Source organism: Carassius gibelio, chromosome B8 (genome assembly GCF_023724105.1).
Source record: "Carassius gibelio isolate Cgi1373 ecotype wild population from Czech Republic chromosome B8, carGib1.2-hapl.c, whole genome shotgun sequence".
In the NCBI taxonomy this organism is placed as follows: Eukaryota; Metazoa; Chordata; class Actinopteri; order Cypriniformes; family Cyprinidae; genus Carassius; species Carassius gibelio.
The window spans coordinates 10,123,103-10,136,054 of record NC_068403.1 but is presented as its reverse complement, the minus strand read 5'-3'; the positions used below and the strand labels follow the sequence as shown (position 1 = coordinate 10,136,054).

At 36.2% G+C, this 12,952-nt stretch overlaps 1 long non-coding RNA gene across 2 annotated transcripts; it reads left to right on the top strand.

The window, feature by feature from the left end:
• Positions 1-578: 578 nt before the first annotated feature.
• Positions 579-3,462, top strand: LOC127963858 (uncharacterized). 2 transcript variants are annotated; one of them, XR_008154924.1, is made up of 5 exons: positions 579-822; positions 1,269-1,523; positions 1,687-1,914; positions 2,038-2,102; positions 2,809-3,462. It is a non-coding gene; the product is annotated as an uncharacterized LOC127963858 (long non-coding RNA). The 2 variants fall into 2 exon arrangements; XR_008154925.1 differs by lacking the exon at positions 2,809-3,462 and adding an exon at positions 2,433-2,726.
• The last annotated feature ends 9,490 nt before the right edge of the window (positions 3,463-12,952 follow it).

The window sequence follows — 12,952 nt, the reverse complement described above, 5'->3', positions numbered from 1 at the left end:
AAATATGAAATATATTTTGTAAATATAAACACATTTTAATTTTGATGGCCACAAAATAATAATAATAATAATAATCAAAATAAAATAAAAATTAAAGTGAAAGAACACCTCCTGCATGAAAAATAACCAAATTAGTAAGTAACCCCTGAATGAAATAACCAAAAAATTATTTAAAAGCTTAGAATATCTCAGCTCTAATGAATGTAAGTAATATTATTTGCTCATAACTTTATAAAACATAAAACAAAAATAAACACCATTATTTAGATTCTCCTGATTAAAAAGAGCCCAAAATCACCATAATCCATTATCTAAAGATATTCCTCATGAAGTTATAACACGCATTAAACTACACAGGAGCTTGTCAAAAAAAAAAAAACATCAAAGGTATCTGTAATGGCGATTTCGTTTGTAACCTCATGAAACATAATTTATCATAGAAAAAGGCACGTCATTATTTGCAGGATATCCATCATTTAGATCCTAAGATATCTCTCATAAAGCTATAATACATAAAAATTATGACATGTAGCTGAGCAAAATATGAATTAATTCATTCAATTATATATATATATATACACTCTAAAAAACGCTGGGTTGTTTTTTCAACCCAACTGCTGGGTTGAGGCCGTTGGATAGGACTTTGGGATGTTTTAACCCAAGTTTGGGTTGAAAATAACTTTCTCTTTTAACCCAGCGGGGTGGGTTGAGGACGCGGACGTGAAGGAGAGCACGCACGTCACGTCAAAATCGTACGTCTCCAGTGCGAGCAGCCGCCATTTTCTCAGCGTGATAGAAGCGAGAAGCGAGTGAAAGCCTATGGTAAGTAACGTTAAATATTCAAAATGTAAAGTTATCTTTTATTGTTTACCCGGTTGTATGAAAGGCGGAAACAAAGGAGCTTAACGTTATATACGTTATATATAAAAAAACGGACGCGGTTTTCGCCTCGGACACGGAGGTCTTACCTGCCTCATGTAACGTTACTGAACGGAGGATGTACTTTTAATATAACGTCTGTGAATGTATTTTGTCATATTTACATAAGATTTTACATTATCTGTTCTCTTTGAGGCGTTAACAGACGGTTATGGTCACGGTTACGCTCATGTGAATTTGTCTTTTTTTTTTCGCGGTTAAACTGAATGTAACTTAACGTATGTTTGTCTCCTAAAGGAAACGGCATTGTGTAGTAAAGACTAGCATAATTATTTAGAGGCTGTTGAAGTGGTAACTGTTAAAAGTATGTTTTACATGTAATATTTCAGACTTGTCCAGCTCCTGTCTTCATTGTCCTCGCGCTGAGAGTTAAAGACACAGAAGCTGTTTGTGTGAGGAGTCACAGACCTGTGTGAGGATGAGGAGGAGGTGTTCTTCTGAAGAGAGGGACAGACGGTTTAAGGAGAGTAAACTTCAGAATAACATCAAGTTATCTTTATTTTTACTAAGACTAAAATAATGTGTGTGTTTTTTTTAGATGTTGAAATCCAGAGACAAGATAACTTCATTCTTTTGAGATTGATGTGAGTTAAATTATTATTACTTTTTTTTTTTTTTAGAAAACTAATGTTTCTGCTGTGTCCTGCCTGTTAACTTCACATTTTGATGCAAAAACAGTGTGATTTTATATATGTATGTATGTATATGTTAATATTTTATTGAAACCATTGATGTCCCTCTTTGCAGAACTCAAACTAACTGGAGTTAAGGACACACAAGTCTGCTTGTGTGAGGAGGTGGTTTTCTCAGCTTCTTCTGAAGAGAGGGAAAGATGGTATAAGGCAAGTAAACTTCATAATTTCATGTTATCAGTTGTTGTTGTGTTTTACTAAGAGTAAGATAATGTTTGTTTTTTGTTTTTGTAGATGTTAAAAGCGAGAGACATGGGAGAGCATCATTCCTTTGAGATTTTATGTAAGTTATTTTTAGAAAATAAATTTTTCTGTTGTCTCCTGCCAGTTTACATTTTGATGCAACAACAGTGTGATTACGTGCTCATTTCATTAAGACCATTGATGTCTGTGTTTTTTATTGCAGAACTCAAACCAACTTTGGAGTTGTCTGATTTGGAGAGTCATTATTCTTGGTCTTCGCTCTTAGAGGTAAAGTTCACACAAAAAATCATTTACTTGCCCTCAAGTCATTCCAAACCTATAAGACTTTTGTCTGTCTTTACAACATAAATTAATATATTTTTAGTTTTCTCATAATATTTGTTAATCCATTTATAGTTTAGATAATCAGTATTTTCAAGCTTCATAAATATAGAGTTATTGTAGAAGTAAATTCTGATATTTATATATGAATACATCTTAAATTATATGATAGCAAACATGTATGTTCAAAATAAAATACTGGTCTCCCAGACCAGCAATGGAGGACACAAAAAGAGAATATTAAATATATTCATACGTTTTCCAAAAAATGAGCAGATTTTGTATGAGTCTGGAAAAACATGAGGAGAGTAAATTATAAACATTTTAATTATTTGGTGAACTAACGGTTTGAAGAGCAGCCCTCCATGTACATGAATATTGTGAGGTATGTGAATGTCATGTCTGTTTTAATGTTTCAGTAAAGAAGCTTTCTGAAAGCAATATTTATTCAAACAATATCGCATGTCCTCACACTAGTGCTGCCATTATAGCATTCTGGAGCGCTGTGGTGGACTGAGACATTAAACAACCGCACAAAGTGTTGAAACTTTAAAACCGATTATTTACCTATCCTTACCGATGTGAATACACCTCTACCTGAAAATGGATAGTTTAATTAAATGTTTAATTTTTTCAAATGTGTTTCTCTTAGGCCACTGATGAAGAACAGGCGGTGACTGGGATGAATGCTGGTCAGAGAGGAGAAACTTTCCCCTAAACTGATGCAGCGGTGGTTTTAAAGGAGGACGCTGCCCTGGATGATGTAGAAGATGTCAGATGCTGTGCTGATGGGGTTTCTTCATGATTACATCAGTTATGCTAAAGAGATCATGAAAATTGACTGTGATGCATGATCTGTATTCATGGACTATGAAACAAACTGTAAGTGCATAATTTGTTTTAAAAAAAAAAAAAGTTAAATGCTTTTTCTGTGTTGTTTAGTAGAAGAGTTTACACTCTGTCATTCATACACCTGCTCACATTCTTTCACACACACACACACACGCGTCTGTTAAATGTTATAATATCAAAGTTAATGTTGTGATTTATTTGTGAACTGTCATGCCAGAATAGTTGGAAAAAAACCTAACTAATTGTAAATTTATTGTATGTGTTTTCGTATATTTTTATACAATATATACAATTGAACAAAGTCCAATTTGATTTTAAGTTATATTCATCAAATGTTCAATGCTTTGTTTATGAACTCTGTAGCTGTTAATGCCATCCTTTTCTGCATTTCTTCTAACATGTTACTTTTTGACTTTTCTCTTGTTTTTAATAAATATTTTCCTTTTGGTAATTATTATTTGTGTGTAAAAGTGATATTTAAAATGAACAACATTTGTAGGTTTAATGCCTAGCTCAATTTGGTTTAATTTTAACGTAGAAATGCATTGTTTCCCCACATGGCTGCACTCTGCGAGTTTATTTTCTGCCAGCAGGAGGCGCTAAGAGCGGGAGAGGTAGGTTTCTCCGGTAACGGCTGCAGAGCGGTACTGAGCTCACAAACGCTGCCTTATCAAGCACATGCGAAATGATATCGAACATTTTCTAAATACAGTAGTTTTCCTTCTGAAATACAGTGATAAAAAAACACCCGCTCTGTTTTTTTAAACCCTGCAATATAGTCATTTTAAACTATAAAAAAGGCAACCCAGCAGGCTGGGTTAAATATGATAACCCAACTGGTTGGGTTAAAACAACCCAGCGCTGGGTTCGTCCCTTTTTGACCCAGCGCTGGGTTGTCAAAATAACCCAAATTGGGTTGTTTTCAACCCAGCAGTTTTTAGAGTGTGTATATATATATATATATATATATATATATATATATATATATATATATATATATATAAAAAATCAGAATCAGAGGTTGCACTCCTGCCAAACATGCATAGATCTTGAAATATGGCACATTCTTTTCAGAAAATTCTTCCGATTAATAATCCAAAATTTACCACAATCAGTCGATCAGATCGATAGATAGATATTCCTCATAAAGCACAACACATTAAAGGGGGGGTGAAATGCTCGTTTTCACTCAATATCCTGTTAATCTTGAGTACCAATAGAGTTGTACTGCATCCTTCATAACTCCAAAAAGTCTTTAGTTTGATTATATTTATAAGAGAAAAATAGTCTGTACCGATTTTTCCCGGAAAAACACGACAGGCTGGAGGCGTGGCGTGTGGGCGGAGCTAAAGAATCACGAGCGCGAGTAGGCTTTTGCTTTGAGAGCGTTTGGAAGCTGTGACATTACCCTGAGGAAAAAACATCATCCAAAACAAACCATGGCTAACAGTCAGATTCAGCATATATTTATGATCCAGAATCAGATCCAGAGGCTGAAATTTAACAAGAGCAGCATCAGCAACGACGTCTCTATGTTGTATGTATTGAAACTGTATATATTTGCTTAGCGGTTTTGGAAAATGACTAAGTTCCACTTTATGTCATCTTTTTTTTTTTTTTTAAGCTGTACATGTGGAAAGTGCAGTTTGATGACAACATCGCATGTTGATTACTTGATGTGCTTACGCGCCGATAGTTAAGTTAAAGGGGGGGTGAAATGCTATTTCATGCATACTGAGTTTTTTACACTGTTAAAGAGTTGGATTCCCATGCTAAACATGGACAAAGTTTAAAAAATTAAGTTGTACGTTTGAAGGAGTATTTTTGTTCCAAAAAAAACTCTTCCGGTTTGTCACAAGTTTCGGAAAGTTTTTTTCGAGTATGGCTCTGTGTGACGTTAGATGGAGCGGAATTTCCTTATTTGGGTCCTAAGGCACTTCTACCGGAAGAGCGCGCGCTCCCGTATAGCGAGGCTGAGCACAAACATTTCACTGATCAGAGCGATTCACTGATCAGACCGAGAGCGTCGCGAAAAGTCACAAAAGAAGTGTGTTTTTGGTTGCCAGGGCAAGACAACCCTGCACAGATTACCAAAAGAGAAACAGCATTAAGGGACCAGTGGATGGAGTTTATTTTTACAGAGCATCAACGGAGTTGTGCAAGTGTTTTTGTTTGTTCCCTGCATTTCGAAGATGCTTGTTTACAAGGCCCAGTTTGACGACGGATTTGAACATTGTTTATTTCTTAAGGATAATGCTGTCCCAACGAAAAAGGGTCACGATCCTGTGTTGGAACCGCAGGCGGTGAGTAAAACTGCTTCAAATATCTCCGTGTTGTGAACTTAGCTATCGGTGCGTAAGCACATCAAGTAAACAACATGCGATGTTGTCATCAAACTGCACTTTCCACATGTACAGCTTAAAAAAAATAAATAAAAAAAAAGACGACATAAAGTGGAACTTAGTCATTTTCCAAAACCGCTAGGCAAATATATACAGTTCCAGTACATACCACATAGAGAGGCATTTGCTGATTCTGCTCTTGTTAAATTTCAGCCTCTGGGTCTGTGTCACAGCTTCCAAACGCAAAAGCCTACTGGCGCTCGTGATTCTTTAGCTCCGCCCACACGTCACGCCTCTAGGCGCTCGTGTTTTTCCGGGAAAAATCGGTACAGACTATCTTTCTCTTATAAATATAATAAAAATAAAGACTTTTTGGAGTTATGAAGGGTGCAGTACTACTCTATAAGGTACTCAAGATTAACAGGATATTGAGTGAAAACGAGCATTTCACCCCCCCCCCCCCTTTAACAACACAGAGATATTTGAAGCAGTTTTACTCACCGCCTGCAGTTCCAATACACGATTGTGACCCTTTTTCGTTGGGACTGCATTATCCTTAAGAAATAAACAATATGCAAATCTGGCGTTAAACTGGGCCTTGTTTGTAAAACAAGCATCTTCAAAATGCAGGTGTAAGGTCCAGGCACTCGGCCCAAGGAAGGTATCCGGTGCTGGATGAAGGTTTCCTGCGTGTTCAGTCTTTCAGCGCGTAAAGTTATTTAATTTAGGTTAAAACTCAAATCTGACTCCATTATTTATTTAATCTGACTCCATTTTGTTATGATCTCGAATTTAGGTTGAAATGCAAATTGGTTGTATGCCTTTTTAATTAATATTCTTCTGACATTTGATTATTCTAGTTAACTCTATTTTTATATTAACTCATTCATTCGGGTGCTCATGTTGCTAACAAGGATACAATGTAATCTACTAGTCAATAATTACAGAGTAAAACAGAATAGAATCAAAATATAACAATTTATTAACAGTCAGGTAGATATGTATTTTGCCAATTACACATCCAATTGAAACTCATCAAATCATATCAATACAAAACATCAAATTCTCAAAGATGAATCTAAAAGTAAAATTTGCATACCTGACATTAGAAAATACATAGTATGAAGTGAAGAGACACACAACACACTACGGGCTTTCTGGCTACAGAAATCGCCCTGATCCTTTTGCTGCTATCCCTTAAATACATCAGACCAAGACAAACATCCCCCAAGATGAAGACAGAAACTAACAATTGGAATTTGCATTAACTCAGGTTCCAAGCCGGGGTGGTTTTACAACTCAGTGGGAACAGGGGATAATTTACATGGAGGACCCTAGGAAAGGGCACTCCCATCACAGTAATCAAAATATATCTCGACTCTTCAGATCTGTATTATCTTCTAATCTACTTTTGTGAGAGTGAGACCATTATACCAGTTGCACTGAGACATTTCCAATGATACTAGACATGAGTGTTAGTTCACTTGCATTGACATTTTCATGTAATTTTCACTTTCATTTTGAGCAGACTAAGTAGAAGGAAGAATGGGTGAAGGGATTTAAAATGAAACAAATGGCCGGAAGGGGAGGAGGTCTCCTGCTCCTCCACTCTGTGGGGTGTCTCGAAGATGCTCGTGTATGTTTGTATTGTCTGTTTCTCAGGAGATCAAAGTATCTCAGGTTCTTTCGTCCTTACACAGGGAACAAACAGAAACACTTGCACAACTCCGTTGGTGCTCTGTAAAAATAAACTCCGTCCACTGGTCCCTTAATGCTGTTTTTTTTTTTGGTAATCTGTGCAGGGTTGTCTTTCCCTGGCAACCAAAAACACACTTTTTTTGTGACATTTCAGTCTCTCGCTATGATCAGTGAATGTCTCAGCAAAAACAAGTGTATTTATTTAGGACTTTGACTAAACTTGAAATTCAAAATTAAAATTTCGAATACGTATTTTTTTTCCAGCCATGGAAAGCTGAAAAGCTAGATTCCACACTTTCATTGGAATTTCAACTCCAGAAAGGTAACTTTGCTGATTTATTTCCACAGTTTACTCTAGTCAAGTTAACTAGCCTATATGTTCAACTAATTTATTATTTATTATTATTTGTTCAAGAGTGCACTGAGAGAGAGAGAGAGAGGTAAAAGAGCGGGACACTTCCTAGTAAACTCGTGTCTTGTGTGCATTTTATTACCAAAAAAAAAAATTGTGCATAATTTCGATTATTGCAACATTCGATAACGTCATCAGTTTAGAGAAGGATAGCATTGTTGAATAAAAATTAAATTGGAATTGTGTATGTGATGTGTCTGTTGGTGCACTAGCCGGATATTTCTCTGGCCAGCTAACGTCAACTGTCTGTCACCACCGACACCGCGTGTGTGCGCGTGAAGCAGTGATGCCAAGCCAGCAGACTCCAGAGTCCAGACTCGACAGAAAACACAGTTAGAGGTAAGACTTAACACATTTTTCATAGGTTCATCATTTTTCTGAACTTCATCGCAAGTCAAACCGCAGAAACAAGATTGTTGATAGTCTAATTTGAAGTGCCATTCTCGACATGTGGGAGAATATACTGTATTAAGATTTGTCTTCTCTGGCAACATTAACGTAACTTACGTTTATAACGTCTTCAGTTTGATTAAATAGTAACGTTTAGTATTGTTGAATAACATTAATTTGAAATTGTGTATTTGATGTATGTGCTGACGTGGTAGCCGTTTGAATAATCTCACTCGTTTTTTTTTTTTTTTTTTTTTTTTTTTATTCATGATACGTGGAAGCATAATAATATACTCTCACTGTATTAATATTTTTCGAGATCTTACTCCTATTTTTATTTACCATTTGGTTAATTTGTTGCAGCAAAGAGGCCTCAACAATCAATCCAGGTACATAAATTACATGAACTAGCATGTATACAATGTTTTTCAAATGCAAACAATGTTGTTTCTCTTCAGACACAATCCCTAGAAAGTGTACATAAAACGTGCAAATATTCATGTCCTTTTTGCATCATACTATATATTTAACATGGAATATCCTGCGGAGGCAGCCACTACATTAGAATTCATCCAGAGGTAAGCACTTATTTTTTGTTGATATATTTTTCACTAAGAATGGGAACAAATATTTGAGTACTCATTCTTTAAAGGGGGGGTGAAATGCTATTTCATGCATACTGAGTTTTTTACACTGTTAAAGAGTTGGATTCCCATGCTAAACATGGACAAAGTTAAAAAAATTAATTTGTATGTTTGAAGGAGTATTTTTGGTTTGTCACAAGTTTCGGAAAGTTTTTTTCGAGTATGGCTCTGTGTGACGTTAGATGGAGCGGAATTTCCTTATATGGGTCCTAAGGACACTTCTGCCGGAAGAGTGCGCGCTCCCGTATAGCAGAGCAATGAGAGGCTGAGCACAGACTCACTGATCAGAGCGAGAGCGTCGCGAAATGTCACAGAAGTGTGTTTTTGGTTGCCAGGGCAAGACAACCCTGCACAGATTACCAAAAAAAAAACAGCATTAAGGGACCAGTGGATGGAGTTTATTTTTACAGAGCATCAATGGAGTTGTGCAAGTGTTTTTGTTTTGTTCCCTGCATTTCGAAGATGCTTGTTTTACAAACAAGGCCCAGTTTGACGCTCTCAACGCAAAAGCCTATTCGTGCTCGTGATTCTTTAGCTCCGCCCACACGTCACGCCTCCAGCCTGTCGTGTTTTTCCGGGAAAAATCGGTACAGACCATCTTTCTCTTATGAATATAATAAAACTAAAGACTTTTTGGAGTTATGAAGGATGCAGTACTATTCTATAGGTACTCAAGATTAACAGGATATTGAGTGAAAACAAGCATTTCACCCCCCCTTTAACCACCTACCTGATTAGTTAAGTACTTCTCAAAGTGTTTATTTGGGTTTATATGGACTGTTGTTTAATTTTTTAACATCAAACTTTTATTTTAACTCACCATGCAAATGGTAGAAAAGTAAGCACAGCCGCTCTAAAGTCTAAATTTCATGCACATCACATTTTCTTTTCTTCACTTTAATACTAAAGTACTTGGTTTTTAGAGTACTTGACTTCTAAATTACTCAAAATTCCCATCTCTACTCTTCACACTTCCATTATTTTGCTCACTGTTATGAGCATATAAAATATCAAAACTAAAAATATTTATTTAAAAGACCATTTGTGAAGCTGTTTCATGACTAACGTCTATGAATGTTGCGATATGATTTTGTCAAAGTTTAATAGACAGACAAATTGAAAGGTCGTGATGACCGAGATCAAAGTCTTTGAAGATGAATCGTGCAGCTCTCTTGTATAATCTCTCTCTCAGCATCTAAGCAGGGCAAAGGCTTTTCAGTGTGTTCAGTCTCATGTCTCTTCTACATGTCCACTCTGGATGTTACCACACTTTAATACTCATAGATAACGACACATTTCATCCTCTCTTGGAACGAAAGTGGCTAACTTCTGTCAACCTCCTCTACAAGCAAGGACATAGATTATAGATTCTGGACTAAAAAAAAATACCAAAAAACGATTTTAGAATCTGTGCAATAGCTAGGTGAATCGATTTTTCTCTTCAGGCCCTAATATGTGTGTTTTAAGTAAGAGTTTTGGTTTATAGAGAAGTCGACGTTGTATTACATGTTGTATTACACGTTGATTGGCTAAATCAAATGATCCAATCAAACTTTTATATATTGTCATCAACCTATCTGTCTTGCTTATAAACCTTTCCATTAATAATTAATTTCTTTCACTGCAGGGTAGAAGACTCCAGCCCAGGAAATTGACTAATTCAGGCCCGTTTCTGAAGAAAAATACAGTTCTGGGAGAAAAACAACATTCAGGGACCAAATTCTACTGTTTGAAATCCTGCCGTTTTTAAATAATTTAATTTGCCTTTTATACATTCTAATTTTAACCGAACATATTAATGCATTTGAACAGGATTGATTTGTATGTTCAGAAAAGTGTTGTTGTATACAAAACGAAATGAAATGTTTTTTTTGTTTTTTTTGCTATGCTATTTTTATTTTATGAATTTAGAAATTAAAATTGTGAAAAGTTATCAATAAATGGCATTTTTGTGGCAAAAACAGTGTCTTCATTTTACAGTAAGAAAAATTAATGCTGTAATCCTTATTACAGTAGTAAAATTCTCCTTCTCCTGCTAAGCCTTCGATGGGTCACAAAATGCACGCCATACACCTGGGGTGCTTCTCAATATGCCTCCTCGTCTCCTCGCTCCTCCGTCCTCCATCTTATGACCCGGAAACTGATCGAGCACAGCAATCTTGAAGGACATCACAAATTGCACCACGAGGAGGCCAAGTACTCCTCGCTGCAGACTGTAGCTCGGTGACGTCACGTATGTACGTCACGTATGTACGTGACGTGTGTTTACACGCCGTACTGACTGTCATTAATGCGCATATCGTAAGGTATGGTGGATATGAGATATTAATTTTGTTTTCTTAAAAAATTGCGTTTGAATTGCTTTTAATTGTCAGAATGCTTTGGTCATAATCATAGGGAGTGTCATTGCAAATGTGTGCGATTTCAAACATATATGACATGTTTTATGATATAGTATTCGAATGCTGGTCTTTCAAAGTCTTATTTCCCCTAAAATATACCATTAAAGAGGTCTTAAAATAGAGCAGAAAGACTTTAATGTAAGTAATGCCATTGATGGTTGCATGCATTGCAAAAAAAAAATAAAAAATCATATTTGTAATCTTTTTCATTAACATTATCAAAGATTAATAGATACTGTAACACATGTATTGTTCATTGTTAGTTCATGTTAATTAATACATTAACTAGTGTTTACCAATGAAACCTTATGTAAAGTGTTACCTCTTAAATTGACCTTCATATGTCTTAATATGATTTTTTGGGGACATTGTCAGTGAGAAGAAATTCAGAGAAGAGACCCACTTCATGTTGCTAGAGTACTGTAATTATCTGTTTTTCTTTCTCTGACAGACTGTATAGCCCTCAACAGTAAAATTTTCAAATTGAAAAAAACTTCAAACTTTCAGGCCATGCTTTCTCAAGCCAATCCAACCTAAAATTTGACTTGAAAAACTTTATTAATTTAGTTGATGTTAATGCTGGTTACAAATTAAACCTCTTAGGTAGTTTACAGACTAAGCAAATAACACTTTTTCTAACAACATGCTATAATATATAAAAAAATACATTTAAAATATTTTCCTTGTACGGCTCTTCTGCCATTCTTAAAAATGATTTAATATGGCTTTAGTATTGTTTGTTCTTCTATGTAAATTAGGGTTTGTGAACTGGAGTGCATTGTCTGAAGAATTCAACCTGAGTTCCGGTCGTCATGTTCTCTGACCCAGTGCCTCCGGTGCAGTGAGATATTTAAAGACTGTCCACCTGGTGGACTGGCCATCTGTGTGATCTGGAGAATCACAGAACGGCCGGTACTCCAGGACGGCCGGCGGGCCGACCCACCACCAGCCACGCAAGCAGTCATCACCTGTCCACCGCCACCCCCCCCCCCCCCCCCCCCCCCGCTAATCTGTTTTACACTCCAGTACTGTAGGTGGCAGTAATACACCTTTAAGTTGGAGGCCAGCTGCACTGGCCGTGGCCGCCAAGTAAGAATAAGAAGTGGAAGAGTAGGAAGAAAGGACGTTAACGTTAGATAGAAGAAGCATAGAAACAAACAAACAATCAATATGCATAACGCGGCCGGGGGTAAAAAAAAAAAAAACGGAAAGAAAAGGGTGGGGCTGAGAAGGCGAGAGAAAAAAAAAGCGGAATTTAGATACTAAAGCCGCTAAATTTCCCAAACTAACTGAAATATATAGCAATATTTTCCAGCAGCAGCACCTCGCAGTTAAATATTAGCAGCAGTGAAGTGAGCCAGACAGCAGCAACATGCCACCAGTGATGAGGAACAGAAAGATGAGCTGGTTCCACAGGCAGATCCAGATCCAAGTATGAGACATGAGAGGATAAAGAGAGGTACTTGAGATGATGTTAAGAAGTGATATTCAGGTTGCTACATTTTTAATGATCACAGTTAAAACAGCTAAACTTCGACATTTTAGCTGTAAAATGTCACATGCAGTAGCTAATATGAAGAAATATGTTGTGCTTTTACTTTTAAAAATGTTGGTAACATTACAGTTAATGCTTACAAACTTTGAAGATTTTGAATACTTAAGTTAAATTTATAATAGTGAATTTCCATTTAGATTTGGTATTATTATCTGTGCAGTAAGATTAATTAATTAATAACTGCATAAATTAAGATTATTAAGTAACAAATTCATTTTAAAGGGGGGGTGAAATGCTATTTCATGCATACTGAGTTTTTTACACTATTAATGAGTTGGATTCCCATGCTAAACATGGACAAAGTTTCAAAAATTAAGTTGTACATTTGAAGGAGTATTTTTGTTCCAAAAAAACCTCTTCCGGTTTGTCACAAGTTTCGGAAAGTTTTTTTCGAGTATGGCTCTGTGTGACGTTAGATGGAGCGGAATTTCCTTATTTGGGTCCTAAGTGCGCGCTCTTCTGCCGGAAGAGCGCGTGCTCCCGTATAGCAGAGCAGAGAGA